The sequence below is a fragment of the Rhincodon typus genome, chromosome 8, assembly GCF_021869965.1.
Source record: "Rhincodon typus isolate 14 chromosome 8, sRhiTyp1.1, whole genome shotgun sequence".
In the NCBI taxonomy this organism is placed as follows: Eukaryota; Metazoa; Chordata; class Chondrichthyes; order Orectolobiformes; family Rhincodontidae; genus Rhincodon; species Rhincodon typus.
In genome coordinates this window covers 73247320-73269444 of record NC_063339.1, presented here as the reverse complement: position 1 = coordinate 73269444, position 22125 = coordinate 73247320, and the positions used below count along the sequence as shown (strand labels likewise).

The 22125-nt window shown below is 39.2% G+C and overlaps 1 protein-coding gene across 1 annotated transcript in view; it reads left to right on the top strand.

Annotated features, from left to right (window-relative positions):
* Positions 1-22125, top strand: part of pacs2 (phosphofurin acidic cluster sorting protein 2) — a 253620-nt gene that overhangs the window by 17851 nt on the left and 213644 nt on the right. The gene's annotated exons all lie outside the window — the stretch shown is intronic.

Genomic DNA, 22125 nt, shown 5'->3' with positions numbered 1-22125 from the left:
CAGTGGAATTCCCCAGGCTACCACTGGGACCTTTTGTGTGTCTTCATAAACTATCAAGAGATTTGATAGAGGTTCTCAAAATCATGAGGTTTCTGGACAGCGTAGATGAAGGGAAACGGTTCCTGTTCGTAAGAGGATCAAGAACCAGAGGACGCAGTTTTAAAGAGTTTTGCAAAATAAGTAAATACACTGAGTAACCAAAGCCATTTTCACACAGTGAACAGTTAAGGCCTGGTATGCTCTGCTGGAAGTGTGGTGGAGGCAGGTTCATTTGAGGCATTCGAGAGGGCATTGGATGATTATTTAAATATATAAACTGTGCAGGGTTATGAGCAAACACAGGTGTTTGGCAATCAGTTAAAATGCTTAGAGCTGGTACAGACACAAGGGCTGAATGACCTCTTTCTGCACTGTAATCAATCTGAGATTCTGATTTGAGTGGTTGAATTTTTAACCCCTGTTTACTATGAGGTTTTCCTGTTAGCAGTATATCGACATTTTATGACCATTTGAGAGATTGGAAATAGAGAAAATACAAATCCAGGATCCATCTTAAAAACAACTGCACGTTTTCTATAGCTTTTGTGATCTACCTTCCAAAGGGAGCCGCAACAGTTGGTACAGTGTTGAATCTTTGCTAAGTAGCAGTTAGATGAGTTCTGAAATATACTTTCCAAGAAATCAAGGGTATGCAATTGTGTTTGCATTAATCACACTTTCTGGGGATTCCTAAACCACCCATAAAGTAATTTTTGAAGTGCAATCATTGCCGAGTTAAAGTTAATTCAGACACATCAGGTTCCTTCAAATGCAGTGAAGTACCTGACCAGTTTGTTTCTGTTGAGGGAGGAATGTTGGCTAGAGTACTGAGAAACCCTGTTGCTGTTATTTGATTGATTCCATGTGATCTTTTATATTCCCAAAACTGACAGAGCGGACCTCAGTTTAGTATCTTAACTTTGAGATGGCACTTAAAAAGCACTTAAAAACTCTTAAGAGTTAGATTGGATTGTCCCCCGAATTAAGTGATCAACATTTATAACTTGATTGGTGAAATTGAGTTAAATTGTATTTGTTTTAATAGGTATGATACAAGAATTATGTAATTTTGGAATTAATTTGATCTCAAGTGCTGTTGAAAGCAGTGAACTTTAAAGTGCAATGTTACACTTGTCATTTTTAATATATCAATTTAAAAACTGTTTTCCAATTTAAAACTCTGCCTATTAGCTTGATGTACGTGAAAAGTTCTTGAGGTGAATATAAACAGCCTTGTTGACGATATGGATGTAGTCAGAAGCTCTTCAAACAGTCAGGTTCATTCTCGGGTAGTTACCAATGATGGAGCTGGCAGCTAGGATATGGATTTTGTGGGAAGTTCTAAGGCAGTAATTAATTGGTTAAGCAGAATTTTGCTCCAATGGCCTGTAAGTAATTTGATAATTTAGCAATCATGAACAAGTCAAGAGAGGTGGTTATGAGATGGAGCTGCAGGGCTTTCAGTATACATGTGAAAGCTTAATGTTATGGATTGGATGCTGCTGAGGCATTCATACAGTTGGGGATTACCAGAGGTAATTGTATGTCCAGGAAGAGAAGTCATTGTACAGCAGATGATTCTCTGGCTACTGTTAGATAAAAATAGAACAAAGCAAGTGCAGTCCCGTCCAGCTGGGCAAGCATTGGTGCATCAACAATTCCAGGAGAGAAGTGCAAGACTTGAAAATAGAGAACCATTAACAGGGCAGCACGATGGCTCAGTGGTTAGCAATGCTGCTTTGCAGTCCCAGGGACCTGGGATCAAATCCAGTCTTGGGTGACTTTCTGTGTGGAGTTTGCACATTCTCCCTGTACTGCATGGATTTCCACCAAGCATTCTGGTTTCCTCATGTATTCTGAAGATGCACAGGTTAAGTGGATTGACTGTACTAAATTACCCTGTAGTGTCCAGGGATGTGCAGACTAGGTGGATTAGCTATGGTAAATTTGGGATTGTGAGTAGGAATGGGATGCTCTTCAGAGACTGGGTGCATACTCACTGGGCTGAATGGCCTCTTTCTGCACTGTAGGGATTCTATGATCTATGATAACAATATCAGCTAAAATGGAGCCAAGGAAGGGAAGTATGTTGGTGGGTGGTTGAACAGTACTAGAGTAGAGAGGGCAGCAGAGGGTTTTGTAGGCAGTGTGGTGGCTCAGTTGTTAGCACTGCTGCTAAACAGTGCTGGGGACCCAGTCCAAAGATGTGCAGGTAAGGTGGATTGGCCATGCTAAATTGTCCATAGTGTCCAGAGATGTGCAGGCTAGGTGGGTTAGCTATGGTAAATGTGGGGGTCTGGGTGGGATGATCTTTGGAGGGTCAATGTGGACTCGATGGTCCGAATGGCCTCTTACCACACTGGAGATTCAATGAGGATATAGGAATGAAACTAGATAAAAATGAGTTGCTTTAAATGAGGTTTGGTTTGATGAGCAAATAAGAATAAGGGAAGTGGCAGAGGCACTGATATGATCTTGTTTTTAGTGACAGTAGTCCATGAGCTCCTAGTTGCTTTTGTGGAGGAGACAGTAGAGGAAGTAAGTCAGGGTTATCTCTCATTGCAGAATGATCTTGGAATAGTGAGTACTTTTAGCAGACGATCCTATGGTATTTTAAGTTGTCCAGCCACGATTTGATTTGATTTGATTTATTATTGTCACATTTTGTACCTAGGTACCATGAAAAGTTTTGTTTTGCATACAGTACAAACATCATAACAAAGAAAGATCATAGGGTGATTGAGCAGAGTGAGGAATACAAAGTTACGGCTGCAAAGAAGGTAACAAAAAGCAAGATCAACATTAGATTTGAAATTTGAGAGGTCCATTCAGAATTCTGGTAACAATGGGGAAGAAGCTGTTCTTGAGCCTATTGGTAAGTGTGTTTATGCTTTTGTATCTTCAGCCTGACGGAAGAGGTTGGAAGAGATTATAACTGGAATGGGAGGAGTCTTTGGCTGCCTTTCCCAGGCATTGAGGAGTGTAGTTGGAGACAATGGATGGAAGGTTGGCTTGCATGATGGTCTGGGCTGTGCTCACAACTTCCTGTAGTTTTTTGCGGTTTCTTACATTGGATAGTGAATAACTAAACAATTTATCTGCCATTGCCATTCCAATGTGGACACCTTGTACAGTCCTCATCTTTCCTTTCTTCAGCCCCAGGTGAATGGCCAAAGTGAAAGCATTGGACTTGGTCATGAAAGGTGGAGTGCAAGTAAGCCAATCCATTGCTGCGGAAATGCTGGGGTAAAAACAGTAGCAAAGTTGAGATTTTTGAATTTGCAATTGAGTGAATTGTTTTCTTCTCCCCGCTCCCCGCTCCCCCCTCCCCCAGAGGCAGACACAAAGCGGGTAGGATTGATATCGAGAAGAGAGTGGATAAAAGTGATTCAAGCTGGCCTTTCCTTTGTTGATACAGATAAGAATGTTAACAGGAGTAAGATTGAGTATTGGTGTTCTGTACAAATTGGTAGACTTAATTCCTTAAGCCCAGTGCTTCAAAATTCAGGAAACTTGTTTTTGAACATAATCCTATTTAATATGTTCCATTGTGGAATCTAGACATGGAATAAGATAGTGGGCTTCATTACTGAAACAGATGATGGTCTAAATCTGTCTGCACAGGTTAGTCTTTGGAATCTGTGGTGTAGTAACTCCAGCCCTCCCCACTCTAGCAGTTTTGAAAAGCAGCTCGTGTATGTGATAATTTTTAAGTCACATACATGCAGAAATTGTATCTACATTGCTCTGTTTAAAATATAAACTAAAAATAAAATTCCATTGAGAAATACAATGCAGGTATTTTAAGTATACAGTCTGTTTAGGTGATATGTGTTTGGTACTTTCATTAACTCCTATCTATCCATATCTTTGGTTTCCCTTAAAAGGTGAGAATTTAAGAAAAGCTGCTAATGGAGAACCAAAACTTTCCTATACTCCCCCCATCTGAATACCACCAATATGGTCACTTCTGCAACGGAGGGATGATCCTTGCTCTTCTGTGTAGTGACCAGTGCTGTCCTCTTGGTTATTGTATAGATGACTGTCCCATATTATAAGGAAAGCATTACTAGTGCTACATGAAACAGCTGTGTGTAAAAGCATGAACATGAGAAAGCAGTCAATTTTAATAGAAAAAAATATAGGACAGGGCACAACATTGATGGAGTAGGATTTAAAGAGGGCGTTGGAAGAAGTTGGAGAGGCAGAGGGCTTTAGAAAAGGAATTCCAGAGTTTGGGACCCTGCCAACCAAATGCACCTTTGCCATTAGTGGAGTAAAAGGTGCAGAGCTGCACAAGAAGCCAAAGGAGCAGAGTGGTTTGGAAGGTGTAGGAGGTGGGTTGTAAGATGGATGAGGTTGTGGAGATAGTGTTTAGTCAGTTGAACATTTTAAAGTGGATGTATTTGGGTAAAGGACATCTGCAGCAGAGTGGAAGTAAAGTAAGTTGTTCATGGAGATAAACCCCAGTGCTGACTGATTTGCCTGAAAAACCTTGTTCTGTAATATTCCATGACATTTTGTTTTGCTTTGACTACCATACATAATACACACGTATAGCTATTAGCTTTCTGATTGAACCGCAGCTTGAAATATTCAACTTGAACAATTATCATCCTAAAACCATATCTAGCTTGCAATTGGGAATAAAATGGCACCCCTCTGTGTGAAAATGGAAAATAAGTAATTGCAAATCTGGAACAGAATCTGTTCTAAGGCATGCTACTTTTCATGAAATTGACTGATAAAATTTGTATATATGCAATTTAGTTCTGCCATTTGAATAGTATTTTTATTCCATAGGTCCCCTCAACATTGAAATGTTTTATATTCTGGTTATTCCAAATCACAGTGCAAGTGAGATAAAGTTGGCCGAATGAGAGCAGCAAGTTTGAAGACCAGCAATGAAACAGTTGATTTTTAAAATCTATAGTTGTTCTAAAAAGCTGAAGACTTTGTTTATTTTCAAATGTGACAATGGGATTAAAAATTTGTTTAATTTTTGTGAAATGCAAAATAACTTGTATTTATTTATATTGCCCTTTAAGTCCTTGGGTATTCCATGGTGGCTTGCAACCCATAGCTTTGGGATATAGTCACTGCTATAGTGTAGGTAATGCAGCAGCCAATATGCATGCAGCAAGATTCCACAAAAATTAATAAGACTTATAACCTGTTTTGTTTTCTTCATCTTGGTGAAGGGATAAATGCTGGCATAGACACCAGAAGAACTCCCTTCTCTGAGTAGAGTCATACAGTCCTAGAGATATAAAGCACGGAAACAGACCCTTCGATCTAACTCGTCCATGCCGACCAGATATCCTGTATAAATCTAGTCCCATTTGGCCCATGTCCCTCTAAATGCTTGTTATTCATATACCCATTCGGGTGCCTTTTAAATGTTATAATTGTACCAGCCTCCACCACTTTCTCTGGCAGCCCATTCCATATACGCACCACCCTCTGCGTGAAAAAGTTGCCCTTGGGTCCCTTTTTAATCTTACCCCTCTCGCCTTAAACCTATGTTGTCTAGTTTTGGACTTCCCAACCCCAGGGAAAAGACCTTGCCTATTTAGCCTATCCATACCCCTCATGATTTTATAAACCTCTATTAGGTCACCTCTCTGCCTCCGACACACCAGGGAAAATAGCCCCAGCCTATTCAGCCTTTTCCTATTGCTAAAACCCTCCAACCCTGGCAACATCCTCAAATCTTTTCTGAACCCTTTCTAGTTTTGCAATATCCTTCCTATAGGAGGAAGACAAGAATTACATGCAATACTCCAAAAGTGGCCTAAACAGTGTCTTGTACAGCCGCGACATGACCTCCCAACTCCTATACACAATGCACTGACCAATAAAGGCAAGCATCCCAAACACCACTTACTTGCTAGTGATTTTTAAAATATACCTATTTTAGGGGGTAGAAAGGTCTTCAGTACTTTGAATAGCTCATGTCATAGATGGCACATCTACTGGTGCAGCTTACAGCATGCCCTTAAATGCTGGGGTGGGATTTGAATGTTGAGAGTTTCTTGTTCTCAATGTATTTTTTTTATCTTGCTATTGATAGACTTGGGGTTACAATGAACATTTGACTGCAACAGCATCTCACACAGACGAAGTGAGTCAATTGTAATATTAGGAAATGTATAGATAAAATGTTTCATTGGAATTTTCCATTCAATCCCTTTTGTCTTCGCCCCATCTACCCAGCTGTTGAGGACATGGACTCATGCTAAGAAAAGGCTTCAAAGGAGCTGATAAATTGTTTCTTCCCTCATTTGGCCATTTTATGTGCATGTTTAGGCAGTGAATGATAACAGACCCAAAACGTCAGCCTTCCTGCTCCTCTGATGCTGCTTGGCCTGCTGTGTTCATCCAGCTTTACACCTTGTTATCTCAGATTCTCCAGCATCTGCAGTTCCAAATATCTCTGAATCAATTATGGACTAATTACTTTGTCTGATATTATACACACATGCTGTCTCCAGAATGGATCACTGGATACCTATTATGAATGGGAACCATGAGGGACTTCACGCACCTAGCCTGTGGGCATTTGAGCCATTTGCAGAATCACGAGTGCCTCCCGGACTGAGATCAGATAGTTCAGCATAGATTAAGGATTGGTTTAAGGCATTTCTGACCTCCATGGCCCTGAATTCACTGATTTATGCTGCTATTTGTGGCAACAAAATCATAGGAATGTGGGCTATGTTTTGATCCCTTCAAAGCGCCAAAACCTCAGCACATTTTCATCTCTGTGGGAATAATACTCGAGGAAATACCTTGGAAGATGGGGGAGGAGGAGACAACTGCATACTGTATTTTAATGTATTTCTATTTGCATCCTGTAGGCTGCCATTCTTCACTGTGTTGGTGGCTAACTTGCTGACACTTCAGAATTCACCTTTTTCTGATGAATTAATTTTTATTTTGCTGAGGATCTTGCGTAGGTGGTTGTAATATGTTTCTGAAGCTCATTAAAGGAGGTTAGTGACTTAATTTGTACATGTGGCAATTTCATGCTAATGTCAGAACCTACAAGTCATTTAGAAAATCGTGCAGTTAGAGAATGTAAGCCCATGATTCAAAGATGCATTAATTTGCACATATATCCATTATACATTAATCATGTTTCTTTCCATTTTTTAAAAAAAAGCCCTACATATTATATTGCCAGCATGTTACTAAAAGAAAATGTTTTTGAATCACTGTTCATTTCTAATTGCTATACCGCCATGATTTTCACTCTTTCAGTACTTCTGAAATTGGGACCTTCTAATTCCTGAAGCTTGGCAAATATACCAACTGAGTTAGCAATAGAGCACCCTTTTCTTTGTAACATTGTACAGTTGTCCAGTGACAATAAATAAAATTCTACAGCTATAGAATGTCTTGTCATTTTCAGTTAAAGTAGTAGAGGCATTGTTTCACATTTCAGGATGATCTGGCAAGCAGAGCTAATTTGTGACTTCAAATCCTGCCATGTTCTACCAATGACATTTTTCGAGCAGAAAGTTTTGTGTATGTTTTTTATGTAGTCATATTCTGAGAATAATGGACCTTTTCATATTCTCCATTCACTAATCTATCATCAGTCAAAATATGGTGTAATGTTAGCTTGCCGCTTGGGATTTTGATACCTTCCCCAGTTAGAGCTTCTTACTCCACTTGACATAGCTGAGATGTGACAAAGTCAGCTGATTAAACTTAATATAACAGTTGAGGACTAACATCTTTAGAACACCAACTTCCAATCCCCTCGTTTTGAGAACGGGGGTGGAAATGATATTTTGAAGAAATGATACTTTGGATGTGATTTTTGATAATATTGTAATATATTTCGCACCTCATCCACCAGGTTAAATATTGACTTTCTACTACTGGTACATTGTGGCTGAAATGTGTACCATCTACAAGATGCACTAGAGCAACTCACCAAAGCTGCTTCAAGTCTGCGACCTCTAGCACCAAGAAGGACAAGTGCAGGAGTCTTGTGGGAACACCACCTGCAAGTTGCCCTCCCAAGTCTCTCAAGATCCTGACTTGGAGCTGTTACTGTTTCTTTATTCTCTCTCTGTGCCAAAATCTTGGAACTCTTTCCTTAGCAACAGCATGTGGGTGTACCTACACCACATAGACTACAGCAGTTCAAGGTGGTGGTTTCCCCCAATCTACTCGAGGGCAATTAGAGCTTGGCAATAAATGCTAGCCTCCTTGGTGACCCCCACATCTCATGAATGAATTCAAATAGGCAAAATACTTTGAAATGTTACTATTATTGATTAAGCTAGACATTTCCTTTTTAATTTCTTCTGGTTTCTGAAAGATTTGAAAAAATGCTAATTTGAGAAGATATTAATTAAAATGAAAATTCTGTTTTGTTAATTCAGGTACAGTATAGGTTTTTTTTAAAAAGCCTTTCTGCTATTGTATTTGTACAAAGATTGTCATCTCCTGGTGACACGTCTGTGAAGCAATCAGAAACTCAACTTTAATTATTTGCAAGACCTTTATGTTTTGCTTTTAAAATTATTACACTTTGTTAATTTTTTTGAATGAGATTGCCAGTTATGCATTTCAGCAAAAAGCCTAGATCCTGCACACCAGCATGCTTTAAAAAACGCATCTAGAATATTGTATAAGTTTTGATCTCTATCTGCTAAACAATGCTTTGCTCTAATGGGAGTGCAGCAAAGATTTACCAGACTCTTCCTGGAATAGTGGGACTGACTTACGAAGAGAAGTTAAATCAGGATTATCTTTGGGCTTCAAGAGAATGAGGGGGAGATATCATAGAAACCTATCAAATTATCTCTCAGGTCTAGACAAGGTAGTTACAGGAAGGATGATCCTGATGGTGGGACAGTCCAGAGCCGGGGCCATAATCTAAGCATACAGTCCTAAGCATTGAGGACTGAGATGAGGAGAAATTTCTTCACGCAGAAAGTGGTGAGCCTGTGGATATCTCTACCGTGGAATATAGCTGGATATTGCATTTGGGGCTAAAGGGATTAAAGCACATGGGGGAGAAACAAGAACATGCTATTGAGTTAGATGATCAACCATGATCATAATGAATGGTGGAGCAGTTTCAAAGGGCAAACGGCCAATGCTTCCTATCTGCTAGGTTTCTTTGTTTATTTATAAAATAAACTCAACTTTTTTTTTTGTGAGGCTGATTCAAGCTATTTGAAATGATTGGTCCCCCACCTCTTCCTTGTCTTCATAATGCCCCTTGATGACATCTGTAGACATGGGTTCAGCTGATGACTCCCAAAGGTATATCTCTACCAGATCTCTTAATTCCTCTACTGCTGCCTGGTATCAGACTATGTTTTTCAAACTTTTATTTTCCAAGCAGCTAATATTTCCTCCATGTTTCTATTGGGATGACCAAGCTCATTGTCCTCAGTCCCTGCCATATAATTTAAGCCTTTTAGCCAATAAGTCCATCCCATTTTCTGAGCAGGATTTTTAACAACCTTGATGCCCTGTTTAACCATGATTTGAATCTCTAACTTGTTATTCTCTCCAGGGTAATTATTTTATAATTTCACCTCCAACATCACCTATCTCCAGCTCCACTGACTTCAACCATCACTCAAACCTTCAGTCATTTATGTTACTTGTAGATTCAATTTTCCAACACATTCTTGGCTGCATGCCTATCACCCTATGAACACTTGTTTATCCAAAGCGCTGATGTCTTTCTCTTAATCTGCATCAAATCCTACTTCTCCATCAACCCCTGCACTCATGTCTTTGTTGACTTATGTGGGTTTATGTTATCCCAAAATCTCAAATTTTGAAAATGATCCCTATACTTAATTCTCTCCATTACCTCATCTGTTTGCAACCTGACTCTGAAATGCTCATTCTGTGACTCTAGCCTTTTAAGCATCCTCTTTATTTTGCCTCATTGTTATTAGTGGCCAGGACCCATGTCCTATACCCATGCTCTGACATTTCACGTTTTGCTTCCATCTCCTGTTTCTCCAAAACATCTTGGTCACCTCATTAAATTGATTTGCATTAATCTCAACATCTTTTCTTCTCCCCAAGCATCTCTTGAGAATTGCCCTGAGGCTGATTTTTAAAATGAGAAGTATCTTTTGCATCTTCAATAACTTGGTATACTTTTAAACCAATGAAGTATTTGAAATGTAATCACTGCTTAATGTAGGCAAACTAAATTAGACTATTTATACATGGTAGAGTATCTAAAACACCTCAGTAAAATATGAAACAATATTTTGGCAGTATCTGGATATATATTGGCTGAGATGCATCTAATAGTAACATAAGGTGTTGTATATCCACCTAAGACAGCAGATGGGACTTCACTATAACATCTCCATCCAAAATACAGTCTGACAAGGCAACACTCCCAATACTACAGTGTCTGCCCAAATCCTGTGTTCAAGGCTCTGGGATGAATCTTCATCTCAAACCATATGAACAATGATAATACTATCATTAAGATCAATGTAGTTCTGGAGAAATACTAAGAACAAGCAAAAAATACTATAGGATTAAATTCAGTAAGCTGCAAAGGGATCTGGTCTGTGTAGATTGGAGTCAGAGATTAGTAGACAGAACAGGAATGAATAACAGAGCTCTTGGAGGAAATGGTTTGTCTACAGAGCTGACACGCATCAAATGAGGGTGAAGCGTAATACATAGACCTCCCTGGATGACTAAAGTTAGAGATGAAAATTAAACAAAAAAGGCAGGTAACAAATGTAAGACTCTAAGTTAAGAACTAAGTTGAACACTGAAAGTGTAGAGAAAATTTGAAGATCTAAAAGGGATAAAGAATGAGCATGAGAATAGATCAAAAGCTAACACGAAGAGGAACCAAAAGTCATTTGCAATTAAAAGATAGGCCAAAGAGAGGTTGAAGATAGTAAGAACTGCCGATGCTGGAGTCTGAGATAACACCGTGTGGGCCTGGCAGTATCAGAGGAGCAGGAAAGCTGACGTTTTGGGTCCGGACCCTTCAGAAGACACTGAAAAAGGAGTTGCTCTTGAGGCAGACAGTATGGATGAGGTACTGAATTAGTACTTTGCATCTGCCTTGATTATTCAAAGATAGTGTTGGCAATATTACATCAAAGAATTAAAAATAGATAGCGAGGGGATTATGAGCTTGAAGAGTCATCTGGTCAAGATGGGATAGAAACGGAAAATAGAAGGCAATCAAGCCACCTCTGCCTTCAATATAATCATAGCTGATCAGTTATCTCGTTGCCAAACTCCTGTGCTTTTACCAATGCCGCTCAACACCAGTGTTGCTCTAATTTTCTTAGTGTCTGCAAAGACCTCTGAGGCCTGTGTTTGGCACAACTTCTGGGGCTGGAAGTCAACGTGTGTGGAACATTGGAGCAGCTGCACGCACCTGCAGCTTAGAGGGAATGTAGCTCAATACTTTTAGGTTTTTGGAAGTCTATCCATTTATTTATTAAATCTATTCAGTGACTTTGCCTCCACAGTCTACAGTTAGAGAATTCCAGAACCAGCAGAATTTTGGAAGATGACAGTCTCTATTGCATCTACTATTTCTGTGACCATTTCCTTTAATACCTTGGGATGTGGATTATCAGACTCAGGATATTTATCAGTTTTCATTAATTTCTTATGCGCTTTTTAAAAAATGAATACAAATTTCCTTCAGTGTATCCCTCCTAAAAGAGCCTTGCTACCCTAACATTTCTGGGGGTATTTTTTGAAGGGTTCTGAGGAAGAGTCACCGGACCCGAAACATTAACTCTGTTTATTCCTTCACAGATGCTGCCAGATCTGCTGAGCTATTCCAGCAACTTTGTTTTCGTTCCTGATTTACAGCATCCGCAGTTCTTTCGGTTTTTATTAACCTTTCCCTGTCCACTGTCATGCCTTTTAATAAAGTTACCAAGTCTGTCACAGCTAGCTAGCCTTTGTAGTTTCTTTTGTTTAAATTTAAGACTTCACTTTCTGCATGGCAATGTAAAATTATATCATGTTATGGTTGCTTTTTCTGAAAGGACCACTCACAAGGAGATTATTAATAAACCTCTTGTCATATCACAAAACCAAATCTTAGATCACTTGCTCTGGAGATAGCAGGAACTGCAGATGCTGGAGAATCTGAGATAACAAGGTGCAGAGCTGGATGAACACAGCAGGCCAAGCAGCATCAGAGGAGCAGGAAGGCTGACGTTTCGGGCCTAGACCCTTCCCTGCTGTGTTCATCCAGCTCTGCACCTTGTTATCTCACTTGCTCTGGAATTGGTTTCTCAACAAACGTTTTTATTCACTTGTAGGATATGGAGGTTGCTGCCTGGCTTGAATTTTGCCTGTCCCTAATTGCTTTTGAGAACGTGGTGGCGAACTGGTTCGAAAATCTATCATCTATACTCTACAGGAATTCATCCTCCCAAGTATCATTGCTATGTGGTTTGCCCAATCTCTAGGTACACTAAAATCACCCACAGTTACTGTAGCATCCTTGTTGCATGCCAGTTTAATTTCCTGCTTAATGCCATCCCCTACTTTTCCCCTACTGTTCAGAGATCTATACATAGCTACCACTATTGTTTTCCTCCTCTTGTTGCTTCTTAGCTCTATCCAGATTAATTCAACATCTAAATTACTTGTACCATTATCATTTTTCGCTATTGCACGGCTGTCATCTTTCATTAACACCACCCCACCTCATCAGTTTTGACTGTTCTTTCTAAAGATTAAATACGACTGATGTTCAGTTCCCAGTCTTGGTCACTCCCAGCCATGTCTCCATAACTTTTGATCACATCGTAGCTGTGTGCAACAATTTGATCTGTTAATTCATCTACCTTATTGTGAATGCATTCAAATATAGTACGTTTAGACTGGTTGTGCATTTTTTTGTACTTTGTCCCTCTTTTCTGTTAGCCCTCGTTTCTTCTGCCTTTCACTTTTGCTTTCTAGCTTTCATCTCCTTTTATTTCCCTCACTCTTGTATCCCCCAGATACTCCAGTCTAAACCTTTTACCCAGTGTACTATCAAATGCCCCTACAAGGTTACTGGTCCCAGTTCTGCATCCTAAGTTAATCAAGTGAGGGACTAAAGGTCTAGTTGCAGTCTTTGAATTTTCCTTGGATGCTGGGTGGAGACTTTAAGATATTACTGAAAACAAAAAAGGCCAAAGAACAAATGCTGCAATTTTGGGCTGATGTACCTAGTGTTAGAGGAGGAAATCTTTATAGCCAATTAATTGATACTTGGTAAAGAATGGGCTAGGAAATGAAAATCAGCATGGATTTGCTCACAATAAATTTTGTCAACGATCTTGATTGAGCCCTTTGAATCAATGAGATGGTGGTTGAGTGTTGCAGTTATGATGTGAGTACTTTCAAGAAATATTTCATGAAATACCACATAATCTTTTTGCACAACTAAACCCATTTAATGTAGTGAAGTGCTACATTGAATATTATTGCACGAGGTGGAGGAGGTAGCATATTAGTATGGGTAATGGGTTGTGTTAGCAAACAAGAAGCGGCCAGTAGAGATAAATGAATTTTTTTTTGAGATGCTTGAAATAATGGAGTGTCACATTGAATTGGTGTTGAAGCCTGATTTATATATGATCTATATCAATAAGCTGAATGAAGGGACTGAGCGTCTTTAAGCTAAATTTGTCAATGATACCAAGATAAGTAGCAAAGTTAGCTGTAAAGTTGAAGTAGAGAATCTGCAAGGTGAAATGGAGAGATTGTGTAAGGGTTCCCATTCCTGTTCCCCGTTGGATTTCAGGAATTACAGGAACAAAATGCACCCGCCTCAGAGTCTGACTCAATGGCTGATTCATTTGCTCATTGAACACTTAATGTTCCCTCACTGGTACTTATTCTCCTGTGACTTGTCTGGAATTTACACAAATCTCACAACATCAAACCACTTTCCTGAAACTTATATTTATGACCACAGTTCAAACCCTTCCATGATTTGACTACAATTTAAAATTGCCCCAGTACAAATCCCTGTATGATTTGATTGCAGCTTGCAATCATGTAGTCATAGTCATAGAGTTATACAGCATAGAAGCAGACCTTTCAGTGCAACTGTGCCACACCAACGAGATATCCTAAACTGACCTAGTCCAATTTGTCAGTATTTGGTACATATCCCTCTAAACCCTTTCTATTCATACAGATATACAGATGCCTTGTATTCTCCTCCACCCCTACCTCTGGCAGCTCATTCCATACAAGTGAAAAAAGTTGCCCGTCGGGTCTCTTTTAAATCTTTCACCCTCTCACCTTAAACCTATGCCCTCTAGTTTTGGACTCTCCTTTTCTGGGGAAAAGACCTTGGCTATTCACCATATCCATGCCCTTTGTGATTTTATAAACCTCTATAAGGTTACCCCTCCATCTCTGATGCTCCAGGGAAAGAAGTCCCCAGCACTCCAGCCTATTCAACTTTTTCCTACAGCTCAAACCCTCCAATCCTGGCAACATCCTTGCAATCTTTTCTGAGCCCTTTCAAGTCTAACAACATTTCATATAGCAGGGAGTTGGTTGTTGCCTGTGTCCAATATAGGCCTGCCTCTATCGATCAGTCTCAGTTCTCTCCTGGATGCAGTGACCATTTTCCGATGTCGTCCTCCTTTTTGGTGATTCATATCTCAAACTGGTTACTTATTAGCATCCTGCTGAATTGTCCAGTGTTTAACACGCCTTTTGTTTTGTTTGTTCCACATCCTGGTCCAGATGGGTATAATGTTGTTTCCAATAACAGCAAACAATATGATTCCCTACCTGTCCCTGCCTAATGTGTGATACCTCAGTCCATGGATGATGGATTTGAGTACTGTTTGCCTCTTCATGGGAACCAACTGTGCCATGTATGGCTGTTGTTCAGTGCCATATGTTTATGATAATAGCATTCCCAATTTCTTAATTGAGTCATACAATGGCAGTGTCTTATACTATAGTTCTTGATAATGTCTCTTCCAGTCTGTTAATTGCATTAGGCAGCGATAGTTACTGTGCACATTAGTTGTGATAATGTTACTTCCAGTGTTTTAATGAGCCAGAGTTTCAGCTGGTTCACACTGCTATGAAGACACAGTTAACACCTTTATACCCATGTAGCTCACCCCTGTTAGATGTTGAAGTTTGGCAGTTCATGGTTTACAGTTTGAGATTGTGTCTATGGTTTTGGGACTTGTGGATCTTATGATTTTACATTTCAGGGAAGGTTCCTTCAGAGAGAGAGTGAAAATTTGGCAAGTGAAGTGTAATGTGGGAAAATGAGAACTTGTCCGTTTGGGCAGGAGAAACAGAAAAGTACTATTTAAATGGAGAGTGTTTTCAGAACTCAATTGTACAGAGGGATTGCGTTATAAAGTATGTGAATCACAAAACGATAACGTGCAGGTACTGCACATTACTAGGAAGACAAATAGAATGCTGCCCTTTATTGGAAGAGAAATGGAAAATTAGGGAGCTTTTACTACAGTTGAAAAGGACATTGGTGAGACTATGTCTGGAGTCCTGTGTACAGTTTTAGTTGTCTTGTTTGGACAAAGATAATTGTAGTAGAATCAGTTAAGAGAAAGTTCACTAGACTCGACCCCCTCATCCCTGGAATATCTAATGAACAAAGGTTGAAAGATTTACGCCTATTGGAGTGTAGAATAAGGGGTAATCTTTATGAAACATAAAAGGATTTTGAGAGGATTTGCTAGGTGGATACAGGGAAAATGTTTCTTCTTGACACAAATTGGGGACCCAATTTGAGAATAAGAAGTCTCCCCATTTAAAATGTAGACCCAAAATTTCTTCTGCAAGTTACCCTGTGGAATTCTCTTTCCCAGAAAGAAGTGGATCATTGATTCAGAGCAGATATGAGTGTGTCTAGGATTGTGATCGGAAAACGTGAAACTGGGGTTGAAACCCGAATGAGATTAGCCCATGAGCTCATTGAGCAGTGTAGAGCCAAATGACCTATTATTGCTCCAAGGTCCCATGTTCTTATGGTAACAGAAAAATGACAACAGAGTTACTAAGTTGACTAAGTGACAAAAAACACAATTATCCTGAATAGTTAGTTTTCAGACTGGTGGAAAATATTAGAACCACTGCTATTTACTCACCCCCCCACCCCCCCGGCATGTTTTAATACTTTGACTTAAGCATTTAGGTCAGAATTTCCAAGCTCGCAGATGTCTCTGCATCTGGGCATATGATAAAAAACAAGATGTATGGTAGATTTTTTGAACGGTTCATAGGAATACACATAGGTTAAATTTGACATAGTAGAAAGAGACTATATTCATAAGACAATATGATGCAAAACAATGTTAAAGAATGTTTTATTATGTTTTTAAAGACACTGTATAAATATTGAAAGTTGCAAGGTGCTCTACAGAAGCAACACAAAACATAACATGGCAATGAGCCAGATAGAGAAATTAGAGCAGATGAACATAAACACTTAGGAAAGAGGAACAGAAGCAAGCCATGCAGCCCAATGGAACTGCTGTGTCATTCGACATCATGGTCGATCATTTCTTCAATGTAATGTTCCCACACTGTCTTCATATCACTGAATGTCATTAAGTTTCCAAAAACCAATCAATTTTTGTCATGAATGTGATCAGTGACTGAGCTCCTTCAGCCCTCTGGAGCAGAGCATTCCAAAGATTCACCACTCTGTGAGTGAGGAAACTCCTCATCCCAGTCTTAAATGGCCTTCCTCTTATCCTGCGATTAGGTCTTCTAGTTCTGAAGTCATCAGCCTGGAGGGACATGCTACTATATCCAAGTTGTTGTACCCTGTAAGCATTTTGTATCTTTAGGTAGGGTCATCTTTTATTCTTTGAAAATAGGGAATACAGACCCAGCTTCCAATCTCTCCTCATGGAGCAATCTAATATGCGAACGATTAGTCTGAATCTTCCTTGCACTTCCTCTATGGCAAGAATATCCTTCAGATAAGGAGACCAAACTGTACATAGTACTCCACTTGAGGTCTTGCGGATAATTTATATAACCGTACAGATAAATTGAGTAAGTAAGCAAGAACTTTGCCAATAGAGTTTATTGTAGGAAAGTGTGTGAGGCCAATCACTTTGGTGGGAAGAATCCAAACACCAACTATTATTAAATGGACAGAGACTTCAAAAAGCGAAATACAGATGGAACTGGGTGATCTGGGTGCATGAAACAAAAGTCGGTATGTAGGCAAGCAATTAAGATGGCAAATGAATTTTAGCCTTTATTCTAGGGGGTTGGAATTTAAAAATGGCGGTGGAGGGGGAAGTCTTGTGCAGCTGTACAGGGTGTTGAAGTTTGGCTTGAGTATTTTAAGAAAGGATATACGTTTGTGTGTTATTTGCTGATTTGCTACCTATACTACATGAGGATGGCCCCAGAACCCCCTTTTGCTTTTTGTCATACTTGTATTGGAGACAGTTCAAAAGATACTCATTTGGCTGATTCCTGGACTGAAGGGGTTGACTCAACAGAAATGGCTAAACGTGTCAGCCTTTTATTCATTAGAATTTAGAAGTGAGGGTGGTCTTATTGAAACACATAGGATTCCGAACAGGCCTGACATGTTAGATGTTAACAAGATGTTTCAAATAGGGGGAATCTCTAACCAGGGGACATTACTACAGAATAAGGGGACACTTGTTTAAAATTGAGATGCAAAGACATTTCTTCTCCCAAGAGTAGTGAATGTCTGGATTTTTCTAACCCAGGAGTTGAGGATGTGAGATCCCTGAAAATACTTGAAAGTTGACAGATTTTTGACAAGCTATATTGGGGGTTTGAGAACTGAGAGGATCTGGCTTGAAAGGTGACTTGAGGTGTTGGGCAGATTGTCCCCATGATTTTATTGAATGGTGGGGTAGGCTTGAGGGGTTGAATGGCCTACTCTTATTTCTTTTGTTCTTATGCAGCAAGACATTTTTACTACGACACCCAAATCCTCTTGGAGTGAATGCCCACATACCATTTTGCCTTTCTAATTGCTTGCATGCTAGCTTTTAGTGACTCCTGGACAAACCCACCCAGATCTCCATTTAAATACTATTTGGCTTTTCTCCGATTTTTCTATCGGAAAGGTCAGGATTCCGTTATTTGGTCCTTGTTCCTGCTTCACTGTTCAATGAGAGGCATGGCTAATGTGAGTGAGCTCTTTTCCACTTTCCTGCTTTCTAACACACCTTCCCTATTGTCAACCAAAACTCAGCTTTGAATACATTTAATGATCCAGCCTTTCTTTTCTGGGTTTGAGAATTTCAAAAATTAATGACTCAGAATTAACAGCAAGTCTTGATCTTAAAAAGCAGACCCCTATTTTTAAGTTTCCTAGTTCTTGACCACCACAAGAGGAAATATCCTCTTGGCCTCTACGCCATTAAGATCCCTCAGAAACATGAGTGTTTCAGTAAGATCACCACTAATTCTTTTGACTTCCAATGTGTATAGGCCCAACTTGCTGAACTGTAATTCATAAAATTACCTCTCTATCCCAGCAATAAACGTAATAAACTTTGTCTGAATTGCCCCCAGTGGAAGTCTATCCCTCCTTAAGATGACCAAAACTGAATACTATTGTAGGTACAATCTCATCAGTGCTTTAAATAGTTGTAGCAAGCTGTTCCTGCTGTTATACTCCATTTCCCCACGCTATAGAGGCCAGTATTCCAAACTGGTCGAGGTCAATTTTCCATCTGCCAAAATTTTGCCCTATTACTTAATATTAATTGTGAATATTACTGTGAATATTACATTATTCACAGACTCTGGTCCAGATCACAATTTGCTTTTCTACCTATCTTTGTCATCACTTTTGTCTACAATATATATGGTCCCTCCACCCAAGTTATTGATATAGATTGTGAGTAGTGAATCCCAGCATTGATTCTTGTCACAGCAAATACATGCTACTAATGTGAAAGACTATCGCTGCTAAATCAGAAAGACTTATGTAGTACAAGGCTGATGTTTGTTAGTAGTATCTGAAATATGATGAATTTCTGTACACTTTGGTCACATAGGAACAAAGCTAAATGTAGAGTACTGATTTAGCTGTTGTACGCTTTCAATTTCCACCATGCCAGGTTCTCAACATTGAGTGAACTTTACCTTTTTACCTTCTACTGTATATGACAAGTGCTGCTAATTGAGTATTTGGATTACAAATCAAATGTGTATTTTAGTTTTTCTTTAGTCATTCAGAATGCCAAAAATTGAGTTACTTTAATTTGCCATAACAGCATCAGGAAGAGACTTGAATAGATACAATTCCTGTGACTACTATTGTGTATTTAGAGAATGTTGAAACTGGATTTAGTTTGACAGTATGACATTTGATTCCAGACAAGAGACTCTTAGAACTGGCAGTGTTATTTGGATATCACTTTGAGGAATTTAGTATGACAACTTGTTTGAGCTTCGAGGCTTTTGAAGCTGCTGATATAACACTTTTCGTTATATCCTTATGTACTCCTCATTATAGTGATGAGATTCAGAGATAAAGAATTTTTAAACCCCATTTTGGGTTGGGAATTTTTGCTGCAACACTCACATTTCCTCCAACACTCACATTTCCTCCAATGCCTATGGAAAAATATTCAGAATTGAGGGATTTTGATAAGATAAAAAGAGTAATAAAGTGATCCTAACAGTAGGATAGTAAGCAAACAAGCCAAAGATTAAAGGCAATTGGGAGATGAACAAGAAGGGTTCTTGTATTTTATGTAATGTGTTGCTATTTTCTGGAATACACTGTCTAAAAAGGGTTGCAGCAAATTCACAAATTACTTCCTAAAGGGACTTGAATAAATACTAAAAAGAAAATATTACAGGGCTTAGAGAAAGGGCTGTGAATTGGGACTTACTCGGTCTTTCTTAGACTCAGATTCAGAGGGCCAAATGATTCCATCTTTGTTTCAAGATTCTATGAAAAGAGACAATTGTTGCCTTCTGTGCTATTGTGATTGCCATTCTTGACCTGTTGAACAGCAACCACCTCTCCCAGCCCCTTCTCCATCTGTCAATCCATTATGTAACAATGATGTTTAATGATTTAAGTCACATAATTTTGAAAGTTATTAATTATTAGTTTGAGCTTACAGCCTTTTTGCATAAGAAATGGGATTCAAATCTTAGCTATTTCTTTGTCATTCAGTCTCAACTACTAATGTCCTTGGGGCACTCCTTGGTTTCTTTCTTCAGCAATGCATCTTCCTGTTTCTTGGACCTTTGTAATTTATTGAGCGTTTTTCTTTTGCTAAATTAACTTTGGCAGAAATAATGACAAATGTATTTTGTTTGCTGTTTTAGATGGGGATTTTTTTCATTGCATCCAGGGACAGGAATGGAGAGGATCAGTTTGTCTGGAAAACTATTTTGTCTTTCTGTCCGGGTTGTTTTGATTGGTCAGTGGGTGAAGCCTGGTTCACATGGTGTGCACAAAATACTTGTGCCCATGCCATATATATTGCTGTGAATGGTTGGTAGTAGTGGGATAAAAACAGTGGAAGGTAAGGGTGTGGTATCTGTTGACAGTTGCGTTTCTGGTCCCTTGTCCTGCCGGATCTTCCAGCATCCACGTGAAGAGATGCAAAGAAACAACACAGCAAAACTGACAACAATAGCCCCAGCTAGGGACAGGAAAGAACCTCTGCTCCTGAGTCCAAACAACGTAACAGCTCTGCACACTCTGGGCTAGGGCAGTCATGTTACAATCATACATATACTTAGGTTATTAGGAGAGATTATACAATTTTCTCTAGAATTTAGAAGATTAATGAGTGATCTGATCAAAATCTTCAAGATGTTAACAAGAAAAGACAAGGTAGATAAAAATAAACTATTTCCACTGGTTGGGGAGTCCAGAATTAGGAAGCATAGTTTGAGAATTAGGTTCAGACTGTATGGGAGAGAATACACAAAGGGTGGTTAGATGTTTGGAACTCTGTTTCATAAACGGCAATAGATGCTGGATCAGTTGATTTTAAATCTGAGCTGTATAAATTTTTGTTAGGCAAAGTTATTAAGGGATATGGACTAAAGGGAGACAAATGAATTTAGGACAGTGATCAACTATGATCTCACTGAATAGTGGAACAGGTTCAAGAGGTGTAATGGCCAACTCCTGTACCTATGTTCCAATGATATTTATTACTTTAATGCAGTAGTATTCCATTATGGCAGGCAGGGACATAATTACAATCCAAGATGCATTTAAGTCTGCACTAACTTAACATATTGGTTGATGCAATCTTGTGTATTGTGTATGGAGCCAAAGATGCCTTGGTAGTGTCTTGGATTGTTACAGAATTTTAAAAATATTCCTGAATAAAAGTTTAAAGAATTGTGGATGCTGTAAATCGGAAACAAAAACTGAAATTGCTGGAAAAGCTCAGCAGGTTTGGCAGCATTTGTGGAGAGAAATCAGAGTTAATGTTTTGTGATCGGACCTGAAGCATTAACTCTGATTTCTCTTCACAGATGCTGCCAGACCTGCTGAGCTTTTCCAGCGATTTCTGTTTTTGTTTAAAACTTTCCTTATTGTTTATTCAACTAACAAGTTCTATAACCTTCACAGTTTCTCCGCACATGATCCCAATTTGGATAAAATTTGTACTTGTACTAATGGTATTTACTATTCAAGTAATGTTTCTACACCCATTGTCATAAAATGTTGAAGTCCTAAAGACACACATTTGTATGGGGTTTCATGGCCAGCATGATTGGTAATATTAGTGGCTGGGAAATCTATTTCATGTGGGATAGACATTTAAGAGAAGGTTACATTGCCAAGGATGAAACATGCATGAAGCCTTGTGGGGTGTGTGGGAAGGCATGTGGGCTTATGTAGGAGTAGAATGTGTGACACAGGTACAGCTGCCAATGGTTGGTGGTGATGGGGGTGGGGTGTTTAAGAGAACATAAGCTAATCCTGCCTTCCACTGTTTAACGTCAATGTTACTGCGGCTGGAGAGGTTATTCCTGTGATAAAGGAGGTGGGATTGATGGAAAGACTAAGGATAGACAGAATAAAATGGCGACGACATTGAAAGGATGGAT